The 13,193-nt window shown below is 41.3% G+C and overlaps 1 protein-coding gene across 5 annotated transcripts in view; it reads left to right on the forward strand.

Moving 5' to 3' along the window:
- The window catches only part of NCK2 (NCK adaptor protein 2), a 140,969-nt gene that overhangs the window by 38,218 nt on the left and 89,558 nt on the right, over positions 1-13,193 (forward strand). The gene's annotated exons all lie outside the window — the stretch shown is intronic.

Consider the following 13,193-nt stretch of genomic DNA (forward strand, 5'->3'; position numbering starts at 1 on the left):
AGCTTGGCCTGACCCACCTGGGTCCCATCTCAACTACTATCTTATTTTTCTCTCTCTTCGATTCCTGGCCTCTGTCCCCTTTGGTTTGCACCCTATCCCTTCCTCCACCCCCACCCCTCCCCAGGGCTCCAATCTCACTCCCTCCTGAGTGTTCCCTTCCCACCTGTGAAGAAGACCGCTAGTGCTGTGCTCTGGCCTGGGAAGGCCAGCCCAGTGCAGTGGAAGGTGGGAGTGATGCCTGGGCCTCAGCTCTGATGCAGTTGGTCCTGTTGCCTTGGGCCAACTCCCCACCTAGGAATGTTATGGGTTGAAATGTATCTTCCCCAATGTTCCTGTTGAAGCTTCAACCTCCACTGCAGCAATATTTGGGGGTGGGGCCTCTAAGGAAGTAAGGAAAGTTAAATAAAGACATAAGGGTGGGGCCCTGATCCAGTAGGCTGAGTATCCTTATGAGAAGAGCCCCAGAGAGCTCGCTTGCTTTCTGCTGTGTGAGGGCACAGTGAGAAGGTGTGCCAGCCAGGAGCAGAGCCCGCAGCAGGAATCAGATCACTGACCCCTTTGATCTGGGATGTCCAGCCACCAAAACTATGAGAAAATAAATTTCTATTATTCTTTTTTTTAATACTCAGTATATATTTATTGATTTTTAGAGAAAGAAAGGGAGGGAGGTGGGGGAGATAAGGAAAGAGGGAGAAAGGGAAGGAAGGAAGGAAGGAAGGAAAGGAAGGAAGGAAGGAAGGAAGGAAGGAAGGAAGGAAGGAAGGAAGGAAGGAAGATAGGCCGATATGAAAAACATTGATTGGTTGCCTCCCATACGTGCCTTGACCAGGGATTGAACCCACAACCTCTTGGTGTTTGGGATGACACTTCAGCGAACTTAGCCACCCAGCCAGGGCAAATTTCTGTTCTTTAACACTTCATTCAGCAATATTTTCTTAGGCAGCCAGAGCAAACTAGTGCAGTGAGCCTCACTGGCCCATCACTGCAGGGAAGATGGCCCCTTACAGGGTGTAGGAGGTAGACTACCTCCAACCCCCCAGCCCCTCCCATGAGGGCATCTTGCCAGCCAGGATTCTTCATGCAGGACACAGGGACCTCCTCTCTTCCCTCGACAGCAGGGACTGAGTGGGATGGGGAGAACAAGACCTGTACCTGTGCTTGTACTTTGGGGGAGCTTGACTCCTCTGTGATCAGAACCACACACACATCCCTGACTCTAGGTTGCTGGCTTTTTGGAGGACCGAATGGACCCGGGACTCCTGTACTCCTTTACTCCCTGACCAGGCAAATCCAATTTGGGATGAAGTTCCTTCCAGATTGTATCTGCTTGTGTCTGGATGCAAAAATGAGGGTGTTGACTGTGTAAAATGTTCTCATACAACTCAACACCAAAAAAAAAAAAAATCCAATTAAAAAATGAAGACCTGCATAGACACTTCTCCAAAGAGGATATGCAAATGGCCATATGGAATGATGTTCACTATCACTAATAGAGAAATGCAAACTAAAACCACAATGAGATAATCATCTTACACCTGTCAGAATGACTGTTATCAGTAAATCAACAAACAACAGGTACTGGCCAGGATGAGGAGAAAAGGGAACCCTAGTGCACTGTCGGTGGGAATGCAGACGGTGCAGCCACTGTGGAAAACAGTACAGAATTTCCTAAAAAAAACTACAAATGGAACTGCCTTTTGACCCAGTGATTCCACTGCTGGGATTATACCCTAAGAATCCTGAAACACCAATTCAAAAGAACCTATGCACCTCAATGTTCATAGTAGCATTATTTACAATAGCTAAGATTTAGAAGCAGCCAAGTGCCCATTAGTAGATGAGTGGTTACAAAGTGTTGGTATACACACACACACACACACACACACACACAGAGGAATATTACTTGGCCATAAAAAAGATCGAAATCTTACTATTTGCAACAGCATGGATGGACCTACAGGGTATTATGCTCAGTGAAATAAGTTGGTAACTTCACTTATATGTAGAATCTAAAGAACAAAATAAACGAACAAACACAGTAGAAACAGATGCATAGACATAGAGAACAGACTGTTGCCAGAGGGTCATGGGGTTAGGGGACTGGGTGAAAAAGGTGAAGGAATTATGAAGTTCAAACTGGTACTTACAAAATAGTCATTGGCCCTCACTGGTGTGGCTCAGTGAGCTGGGCATCGTCCCTGCAAACCGGAAGGTTGCTGGTTCTATTCCTGGTCAGGGAACGTGCGTGTCTGGGTTGCAGGCCAGGTCCCCAATTGGTGGCTTGTGAGAGGCAACTGATGGGTGTTTTCTAGATGTTTCTCTCCCTCTTTCTCCCTCCCTTCCCCTCTCTCTAAAAATAAATAAATGTTAAAAAAATAGTCACAGGATGTAAAGTTCAGTATCGGGAATTCAGGGGTGGGCAAAAGTAGGTTTACAGTTGTGACTAGGTAAAACAGAGTTTAGTCTTGTATTGTTATCTATTTTCCATGGGAACAACTGTAAACCTATTTTTGTCCACCCCTGTATAGTTAATAATATTTTGATAACTGTGTATGGTGTCAAGTGGATACTGGAAATATCGGGGGGATCACTTTGTAAAGTACATGATTGTCTAATCATTATGCTACACACTTTAAACTAATACAAAATAATATTGAATGTAAGCTGTAATTGAAAAATTTTTTACAATGTTCTTAGTATTGACTTTCTTTTCACTTTTAATTGAATTTTGGTGGTTGGAAGTGGGTGGTTGAGAGGAAGGAGACCAATTTTGAGTAAAATGAGTCTCTCATTAGTTACATGAATTGGAGATGAAGGTTAGAAAACGGACTATTGCTGTCATTGGTTGAAAGGAATCATGTGCCCCGGAAACTGCTCTGCCCGTGAAATCCTCTCCAGTGAGTGCGCAAAAAGAAGAGGGCGGTTCCGTTTGCCACCATTTCTGTCAACTCCATTTGGATCATGACCTTTCAGTCTCTGATGTTTGTGTAGGTTTCTTTTTCCTCTGATTTATATACGTGTCATCATACTCTAAATTAACTTTTCTTATTAACAGAGTAGATACTCTGAAACTACTACTGCTTTACAAGAAATATAAGTAGTGTATGTTTTGAATATTCATCCATATGCATATATTGTTGTCCTCTGTATTATAGTGTTACGTAGCTTATGTAAGGCTTGTTGGCCGAGGAAGCAGGACTTCCTAACCTTCCCAAGGTGCCCTCTAGGCCTTCCTACTTTTTGTTTGATTTATTTCTATGTTCTTTATCCATAGAAAGCATACTTTTTTTTTAAGTTTCCTTCTATTCTCTTTCTTCTTAAAGAAGAAAGAAGAAAGTGAATTATAATGGATTTAAGTCCATTATAATCCATTATAATTCATAGTTATTCAATCCTGTGTGCTTTAAAACAAAGACTGTCTGTACGCACTGTGTTTTTGACCTAGGAAGACTGTAGTCAGGGCAGTGGGTCTCCTGTTGACTGCTTTGAGTCCTTTAAGAGAGTATTCTAGTTGCAGTCGTCTTTTCAGTGTCCTAAATGGACAGAGACAGTTCCTATTTGAAGTGCATGCTGTCAGTGCTCTGCACAGTGCGCACTTCTCCACCAACCCGCCCTCCCCCCTTGCCCGGCCGAAGCTCAGGCTGCTCCAGGACCTGAGCTTGTCCACCCACCTGTCTCCACTGATTGACTGGGATCCTCTGCTCCCATGGGGTAATGACCAGACCAAAGTTGCTGTCATATATATACTTGAAACAAGGATAACTTTTTTCCATTAAGAAAAAGTTAACCTATTTGTTTTGATACAAATAAGAGAGTTCTTTGCAATTGAAGAAATGTTTACCTTTTTCTGATGAAAGTGATTCTCTTGCTAGGTTAGCAGTCTAATATGGGCGATAAAATGTGTCTGAGAAACACATTGGAAAGCATTTGCTGCTCATCATGCTCCCTTGTGAGCTCTGTGGTTCCTGGTTCTCAAATCTGAGCTTACTCCAAATTTGGAGGGCTTTTCAACAGACTGCTGCCTCTTCCTGCCACCCCCAGTTTCAACCTTAGGAGTCTAGGGTGGGCCCCTATAATTTGCATTTCTAAGATGTTCCCTGACACTACTGCTGTGGGCTGCTCAGGGCACACATGGGGAATCACTGCCCTAGCCATCAGATAACCAAGAACAGATTGGATGTGAGTAGCAGGTCACTAAATTTCCACAAGTGGCTGTTGACTTGGCTTCACGCACTGCTTGGAGAAGCACATGAAACCGAGGCCCACAGGGCAATACCTATAGTCATATGCTGAATGCAAAGGAGCAGACTGGCTTCTCTTCCAAACATCTCAATTTTTACTGCTTCTGCTATGTGAAATATTTCCTACTTGTAGAATGTGTACAATTAAAAGTTGATTTGTGAACTAAAAATATAGCAAACTATTTCTAAATCAGAGCCTACAAATAAACCTGCACATTTAGACATAAAAGGGAACTATTAAGAAGCAGTGCTCCAGTCATTATAACTTGTTGATTGGATTACAGTTACCTGCTCTCTCAGGTGTGCTGAGAGCAGAGCCCATTTTTTCACTTCTTACGGCTTGTGTAATTGCTTACCACCTATTTTTAGGAGATCTTGCACTGCTGACTCAAAGTGGTAACCCATTCTGAGCTCTGGCTTCTCAGTACCGTGGCTGGCAGGTATCCAGGCACTTAACACGGTAAGGTTTTCTGCCTGGACACTGTGGGAGGTGGTGTGCTGGTAAGTGCATCCCTGGCAGGCAGCCCAGAAGTTCAGACACCTCCTCTTGCCATTCTACCCACTCCAGAGGAGCCACAGCCGGAGCCCCTTTGAGACGTGTACCAGGCCGTGCTGCCTGATGTCTTACCACTGGATGGGTATCTCACTGCCCCCCAGCCTGTCCTCACACTCAGGCAAAGGTGCTCAGCACCTGGTGGGCTGCTGAAGCCCCAGCCTTTGGCCTCTGCTCTTAGCACACCTGGGAGAGAAGGGTAACTAAGGGTGGAGCTTGTCTTCAGTGGACTCAGCCTCTTTCTTTAAGGCTACTTACTCTTCGTGTGGGCCTCTCGTGGCCAGATGGGGTGCACAGGCAAGACGGGGGTGGAGCATTCAGTATTGTTGTTTTGACCTCTGAGTTGGGTCTGGACGGTCAACAGCCCCTGCCCCACACAGCCTGTGAGGAGACCTGCTGCCTATACTGGTTCATACACAATCAGCCAGAACCCAACCATCCTCCCTTTCACACCAGCACAGTTAGAAACCACCAGGATTGCTCTGTTGTCATTAGCAGTTGACAAGAATTGGACCACACTGCTCGGGTCTGTCACCTCCAGCTCCAGGAAACTCAAGAAAGTACCCTTAAGTAGCATAACTCTGCGAGCCCCCCCTGAAATTGCCTTGGGACTCCACCATTCTGTATACCTTCATTATCTCATTTTGTTAAGTGAAGGGTTTAGAGCAGAAGATCTCTGATTCTTCCCTTCAGGATTTAAATTCTAGTACCTTGTAAGAGAATGTCGATTTCATCTGGAGAAGCCTGGAGAAATGATGTAAATTAAAGCCACACTGATAAGAAATTCATCCTTTTTCATTCTCCCATTTAGCCTCTTGTACCTACCTTTCTTTCTCCTCACTGCAGAACAGTGAGCTGGTATGAGTAGTTCTAAATGTCAGGACGGCTGTTCTTTGGGGCTGGCAGGATCTGGAGGGTGTGCGAACATGGGTGCTTTATGATAACAATTTAGTGACTTCGTGTTTTCCCTCTCAAAGTCCTTACCAGCTAGGGTTTCTAGCAGTTTCATCTTTGGTACTGTCCTCAAGATGGTCTTGCTCCTTCCGTACATCAGCATAGTTTATTGCATGTTTACATAGTACTCTGTATTAGTTGGTTTTAGGTGGTAGACTTTTCTAGCGTAAGGAGCATATATAATGGACTCATTTTATAATAGAACTGATCATACTGACCTTTATAAGTAAGTGCTTGATCCATTTTTATAACTTTGCAATTTAGATTCATTAGTGCTACACATTCTCACTGTAGCCTGTGAATTGGGAGGGGTGCAGGTAGTTGGATCCGTGTCACAATGACACAGCTGCTGTTTGTGGTTGTCTTGATAGTATACTAAAGGTTTTAATTTGCTTAACATCTGAATAAATTATCAAGATTTTATCGGATGAACTGATTCTTTTTTTTAAAGAAAAAAGATTTTATTTATTTATTTTTAGAGAGAGGGGGAGGGAAGGAGAAAGAGAGGGAGAGAAACATCAACATGTGGTTGCTTCGCATGTGCCCCCTACTGGGGACCTGGCCTGCAACGCAGGCATGTACCAACTGGGAATCGAACCAGCGACCCTCTGGTTCTCAGGCTGGCAACTCAATCCACTGAGCTACACCAGCTGGGGCTGAACTGATTATTCTTGTGTGGGGGGGGGGGGAGGAGGTGGTTCAAACTACAAAAAAACTTTAAAATTTTCTTTGAAACTATTCAGAAGCAAAGGAAGCATAAGATTGTAAAGAGCAAGCTTAGGGGTATATGAGACATATGTAGAGTTACTGTGAGGCTTTCCCCAGTCCTCCAACTCTGCCTGTTGGTTCCTTGATAACTGGAGAGATTTTGGAAACCTGTCCTGGCCTCACCGCTGACTAGCTCTGTGCCCTGGAGTTGCTTTACTAGTCTTCGTGTGTGGAAGGTGGTTTGGAGCTTGGTGGTTTCTAAAGGCCCTTCAAGCTGTCACTTTTTTTTTTAATGCTATCAATTCTCTCATGGTAAGATGTGATCTCTTAAGTAACAGGATAATTTCAGCGTAATGTTTTTTAAGGTAGAGAGAAGCATGGAGAAAGTCCTCATGGGTACCCATTGCTGGCTTCAACAGTTACCAGTTACAGGCCAGTCTCATTTCATCTAATGCACACACTCTCCAGCGGCAAATCCCAGATATCAGTTCCTTTCATCTGTAAATATTAGAGTAAATATTTCAGTAACAATAATATTATCAAATGTCAGGGTTTAAATTTCCCCACCTATTTCAAAAATCTTATTTAAAATTGGGTTGTAAAACCAAGATCCAAGTAAGGTCCATACATTGCAGTTGGATCTATTTATATCTCCACTCTTACTTATTTTTGTTATATTATTTCTTTATCATTTTAATTATTTATTATTTAGTTTTAAAATTGAGATTGATTTCTTGGGGTAACAGGTTTCTTGTCCTTTGGGTCTCCCACAGCTGAAGTTTGCTAACTAAACTCCATTTAACATGCTCTTCTGTTCCTGTGTGACCTGTAAATTCCGTTCGGATCTGGAGCAGATTCCAGTTTGATTTTCTGGCAGGACTTTTCCCTGGTGCTGCGTGTGCTGCCATCAGGAGGAGGACACAGGGGCAAGCAGCCTTGATGATCATGCCTGCTTCCATAATTCACCAGGGTTGCAAAACGGTGACATTTGAATCCTCTCCTTCCTCTTACATTTATTAGCCACATAGGAGAGAGCTCAGCTGTTGTGTCGAAGTACATCCACACAGGGACGTCTTGCCCTCTGTTGGGCAGTTTTCAGAATAAATAGTTCTGGTTCCTCAGCATCCATTAGCCACCAGTGAGGCTGTTTGTTTGTTTGTTTGTAGAGAACTTACGAGCTGATGATTGAAGGGTAGTGCTGAAGGAATTTCATGCAGTTGACAACCTTGCTACTGCTCAGGTTGGCCACTGCAGCCAGTGCCAGCTTCGTGTGGTTGCCGCCACCTTCTGCACATGCTTGTGATCTGTTGGCCACAAAAGGCCAGAAGCTGCAGGACTTCAGGCTCCTTTGGTCAGTCCTCACCCTCAGGTCCCGTCAGTAGGAAATAGAACTGGGGGCCTTGGTTTAGGAGTTAGGAACTCTCATTACTCCTGGGTTGGTCTTTGTATCTGGACCTTTTTAGTGGACAAAGGTAATTTTGGTTGTTTTGTTTTGAGCATAATCTATTGTAAATTCACACTGATATTTCTAATTCACAAGAGAGTTTACTTCTTTGATTTTATATTTGTACCTCTTTTATGCTGAAAATTTTTGTCTCTAGAAAAATAAACATAATTATTTGCTTTATTATCCTGTTTTATTTATACAGAACATATGTAAACATTTAGAATAACTCTACCAATATTATCAACAATTTCACTGCTAAATATAGATGACAATGTTTTGTCCGATAGGGTTTATCCCACTAGGGAAATACAGTCAAGTTGCTGTGTTTCCAAGTCCTTCGGCATGATTCCTCTCTGTATTTATGCCACCAACTCATTTCATAATTTGGTTAACATTTTTCCATTCTGCTTTTGATTTTTTAAGACTTAAAAAAGTTAACATTGGTTTGTAATTGTGTAAACCATTACATGATTCCAGAGCCAAAAGTAATGTCTTTAGAGAAATCTTGTTTGATATTTTTACCTTTTACCGTCTTTCCCGGCCTCTCCACCCTCTTCAGTCACTGTTTTTAAAAGGATTTCCTTCTTCCTCTTTTTACTTACTGCTTTTAAAGCAGACAAATTCATATATCCATAGTTATACTGTTTTTAACATTTCTTATTTTATAAAAATAAGCAGCAGCCTACTTTACCCAAACTAGAGTTTAAAGGTTGTCTTCTAACTATATGACATATTGTAACTTAATATGTCACGACATTGGGTTAAACAGAATATGCTTATTTATTCAGTTATTTTGGAAGGGGTAATTATAGCAACTGCCACCTAAACATTTTAATAATATTCCAAAATAGTTAGAATAAACATTATATTCCTGTGTTGTTTTTGCTGTTAAAGAAAAAACAAAAAACAGAAAAACTTGGTCTGCTTAATTTGCATTTATTCTCAGCAGGGTGAGTGCATCCCCCAGGGGACATTGGGCAATGTCTCGAGATGTATTTGATCACCAGACATTGGGGGTTGATGCTAACATTTTTATAATGCATGGCATGTCCAAAAACAAAGAACTGTCAGATTTTAAATGTCAATACCGTATGTCACTTGTAAGAAACCCTGCTCAGTGTCAACCAGGCATTTGAAAACTTGGGTCATCTCCCACTCCCTCCCGCTCCCCTCCTTTCTTCCATTCCTCTCTCCCCTTTTTCAGTAAAACTAGATATTTATATCTGGGACTTTAGGAAAACATAAATCATATAAAGTGAAAAGAGGCGAGCGCATCAATGATGTGTGTTTTCTCAGGCCTGTCTAAAGAGAAAAATAATTCCGTACTTGAAAGCTCTACTCTAGGATAAATCACATGTTTAGCCAAGTATTTGGGGGGAAGCAAGTTTTGTGTTATTACAGGTATCAGGGAAACAGGATTCCTCGACAGGTGCATGCACATGGAACATCAGCTGGTTTAAAGTGATTGAAGTTGACTTTTGATGTGTTGGAGGCACTGTGGCCACATGGTTGATCTTGGCATACTCCCCACTGATGAAAGGCTCCACTCAAAGGCACACATGAAGTGGGGAGGTGGCAGCTTCTCTGCTCTTTTGTCGTTGATGACATCCAGGGGAACTCTGGGGAGAGTGTAGCCTTTTCTCATTTATGTACTTTCCATTGCCTCCCTTTAGTATCTTATGAAATACTCAGTTTCAACTAAAAAGAGGAGTAAATACTTAAATTTCATTGTGGTTTTAATGTGATATGGGTGAATAGGGGGTATATGCTTTTTTTTTCACATGGGGGCCACCTGTTGGGGTGTCAGCAATGTGCACTTGGTCTTTGGAGAGAGATGGCCTGGGAATGTGAGCATGGGGCACAGAAAGCACATGTTCAGCATGGACAGTGTCTGGTCCTGTGACGTGACTTCAGATCTTAGTTTTCCTTTTGCATTTGGTGATGAAGAGGACCCAGTAGCCTAGTGGTGAAGTTCCTAACATCACTGCTCTTTTCTTTTTTTCTGCTTGTTTCCCCACACTTCCATCAAGCAAATTGAATGAACTGGAAAAAAACTGATCAGCATTTCTCCTTGACAAAAATAAATGCAATACAAATTTGATTCCCTGGAAAAGAACTATATATGATTGGAATAGTTACAGACATTAATTATGACAGTTCACAGGTTTTCCAGTCCTCTTAGGACCTGGTTTGAAAGGATGAATTTCACTGAACATTTTACTTGTGAGCTTCGGTGCTTATTTGTGGCTGGTTTGTTACCATTAGTTAGGGGTGCAGGTATGTTATGATGGCTACAAGTGTGGTCTTTCAGAAATAGATTTAATCATTAAAGTCCCCTATTTATTTTAACTTTGTGGCCCTAAGACATAAAAATTTATTACCCGTTCTAGGCCTTTGACTAACATCTTACATCGCCAACCCTTTTCTTTCAGCATTTCCCCTGACCTCCAAGGAAAAAGTTGATGTTGATTTATATGCCTTTTGAAGATACCACTGTTTCAGCCTTTATACTAGTTTTTGGTGGGGCCCCTGAAAGATTGACAACGTGCTGAAACCGGTGTCATTTTTAATTCTGCAGAGAAGTAAAACACAGTTTGTTGAAGTCACGGTTCTAGGGACTGCCAGCTCAGCAGTTGCCATGTTGTGCGGAGCAGGGGCAAAAATTGTTTGTGTATCTTTCCAGGGAGGAAGTGGCGCGGGCCGGATTGGGCAGGTGGCAGTTCTTAAATACTGTTGTGCACGCCTGAGGGAAACCCCACTCAGAACAGCATCTCAGAGATGTAAGGATTGATGGGGAGCAGCCTGAGTCCTCTGTTGGGGTTCCTGTCAGGCCTGTGGGCACAGCAGATAGTAATGGAAGAGGGGAGTTGCTGGATTGGCAGCAACTCCTAACCAGAATTGGACTCCCGATTCTATCAGAGTTAGGATCAGGCAGAGACCAAGTCTGTTCTGACTATAGTCCGTGAAAACAAGAGCCTTAAATGTGGGATCCCGTCAGCTTCTGCCATCCTGTAGGAACAGGATGCTTCTAGAAAAGAAAACCATTTCGTAAATTTGGTACTGAAAAACTCAGCAATTTGGTGTGGGCTCATTAATTTGTGGTTTGGTAAGTTTCTGAAGCTACTGATATTAACTGGCAGCTTTGAATCATCCTAAAATCAGACTATAGGATGATGAGCTGTATTAATCTGATTTACTTCATTCCCTAGGAGAACAAAATTATAACTACATTTTCATTAATTTACAGTTGTGGTCCACCTACTTTAGAGCCAATATTAAATTATCTTTACCTCCAGTGTTTTTGAACATAAGTAATCTGTAAAATTTAATATTCTGAGTTAAGTTTAGCTCGTTTTAAGATTTGTTTTTTCTATCTATTATTATTTTTTCTAAAGTAAAAATTTTTTTTACTTTAAAGAGTAATGCATACTATTTTTTTTTAAAGGCAGCTGGATTAACCATTAAGGGAAGCCTTTCTCCTGTCTGAGGTGCCCAGACGGCCTCTCAAGAGGCAAGGCTCAGTTTTCTTGTGTGCGTGTCCAGAGTGTTCTGGAAATATCCAAGCACCAGGTCACTCAAGTCATTTTGTTTTCTTCATATTTTCTCCCTTTTCCTTGTAATGTGAAGTGCTGTCTTTATTCATTATTTTTAAAAAATAAGTAAACTGAATTGCATACTTTAATTGATGGATTTTTATGGTATGTAAATTATATCTCAATTTAATAAAAGTAACTGTAGGGTTTGGGGGCTGATTAGGGAGACAACATGAAGGAGGAAATGCTTTTGTCTTTATCTTGTCAGATACGAATAGTGAGGTTTCCCAAATATCTCTGTAGCTTGGATTAGAAACATTTTTATGGATTATTGAGACAAAGAAGCCTGTGGTGAACCCACCAAGGTTACTGATAACTAAGTTCATGTGGGTCCTGAATCTCAATGGTGATAAACTGCAGGTAGGTACTTGGAAGCAGCTTAACTGGGCAGGAAAATGGAAGTTAAATTTCTTCAAGATCAGATTATATTTGACCTGAGGTGTGTTCTTACCTTCTTTGAAAATTTTTCTATTTAGAACTTAGAGAGATTTCTCCTTTCTTACAAGTGAATAGCACTTCAGTATAGAGAGGTAGTTTATTTAACTGTTTACCTTGACTGACATTTAGGCTCTTTTCATCCTGATGTCCTACTGAATTGCTCTCCATGGAGCTGTGCAATTTTGCAGTGTGTGAGAGAGGACCTGGTCTCTCACCACATTCTGGATGTGTTGTTTTATCACACCTGACATTTTTTTGTTAGTTTTTTTAACTTTTACTTTTGAAATACATTTTGGCTTATAAAGTGTTGCAATAGCACAAAGGATTCCTCTACACCCTTCATCTAGCTTCCTCAGATGTTAATGTCTTAAATTACCACAAGGATTAAACAAGGAAGTTAACATTGGTACTGTGGTATTATCACTCTTTCTGATCTCTGACAATCTAATGGGTGAGAGCTGATGGCTTAGTGTGCTTTTCGTTTATATTTATTGTATTCCGAGTGGAGTCCAGCAACTTTTTGTATGTTTGAGAACCAGGTGTTTCCTTTCCCCTTTTCCTCTGCCCATCATTACTTTCCTGATTTGCTGGTCTTCTTATCAATTTTACGGCACTCTCACTGTATCAGGAAGAGAGTAGCCCTTTGTGTTACGAATTACAAATATTTTTCCTAACTTTTAATTTGTATTTCTAATTTACCTGAGGTATATTGTAGCATATAAAAATGTTTTTATATTTATATAATTGAATTCATCTATCTTGTGGTGTCTGTATTTTTAGTAATAGATTTTAAAAAAGCCCTTCAAGGTTATAAAGGATTTCTTCTTTATAACCTTCCATACTATAATATTTCCTTTTGTACTTTTTTTTTCACCTTATATCTTAGATGCACTTGGGATTTATCCTGTTGTAGGATGTGAAGCGTGGCTGTAACTTTCTTCAGATGGTTACCAGCATATACCATCGCCATTTATTAAGAAGTCTTATCATTTCCCCAGTGACTTGAACGAGCACCCTTCAGCGTATGCTAAATTCCCAGATGCATTTGGGTCTGCGTTCTAGTTCCTCATTAGTCCCATACCATTATATGCCACACCAAACTTGAACAGTAAGTTCTTTGAAAGCTTCATACCATCTTAAAGTAAGTAAAACAAACTAGCGTTGTTATATCAAAGTCTATTTTAAAGCTAATTGTTATGCTTACATATAAGTAAATGAGACTGTACAGGCCCAAAGGTCACTTGAGTGTTCTGGCTTGG

The sequence above is a fragment of the Desmodus rotundus genome, chromosome 5, assembly GCF_022682495.2.
Source record: "Desmodus rotundus isolate HL8 chromosome 5, HLdesRot8A.1, whole genome shotgun sequence".
Classification (NCBI taxonomy): domain Eukaryota; kingdom Metazoa; phylum Chordata; class Mammalia; order Chiroptera; family Phyllostomidae; genus Desmodus; species Desmodus rotundus.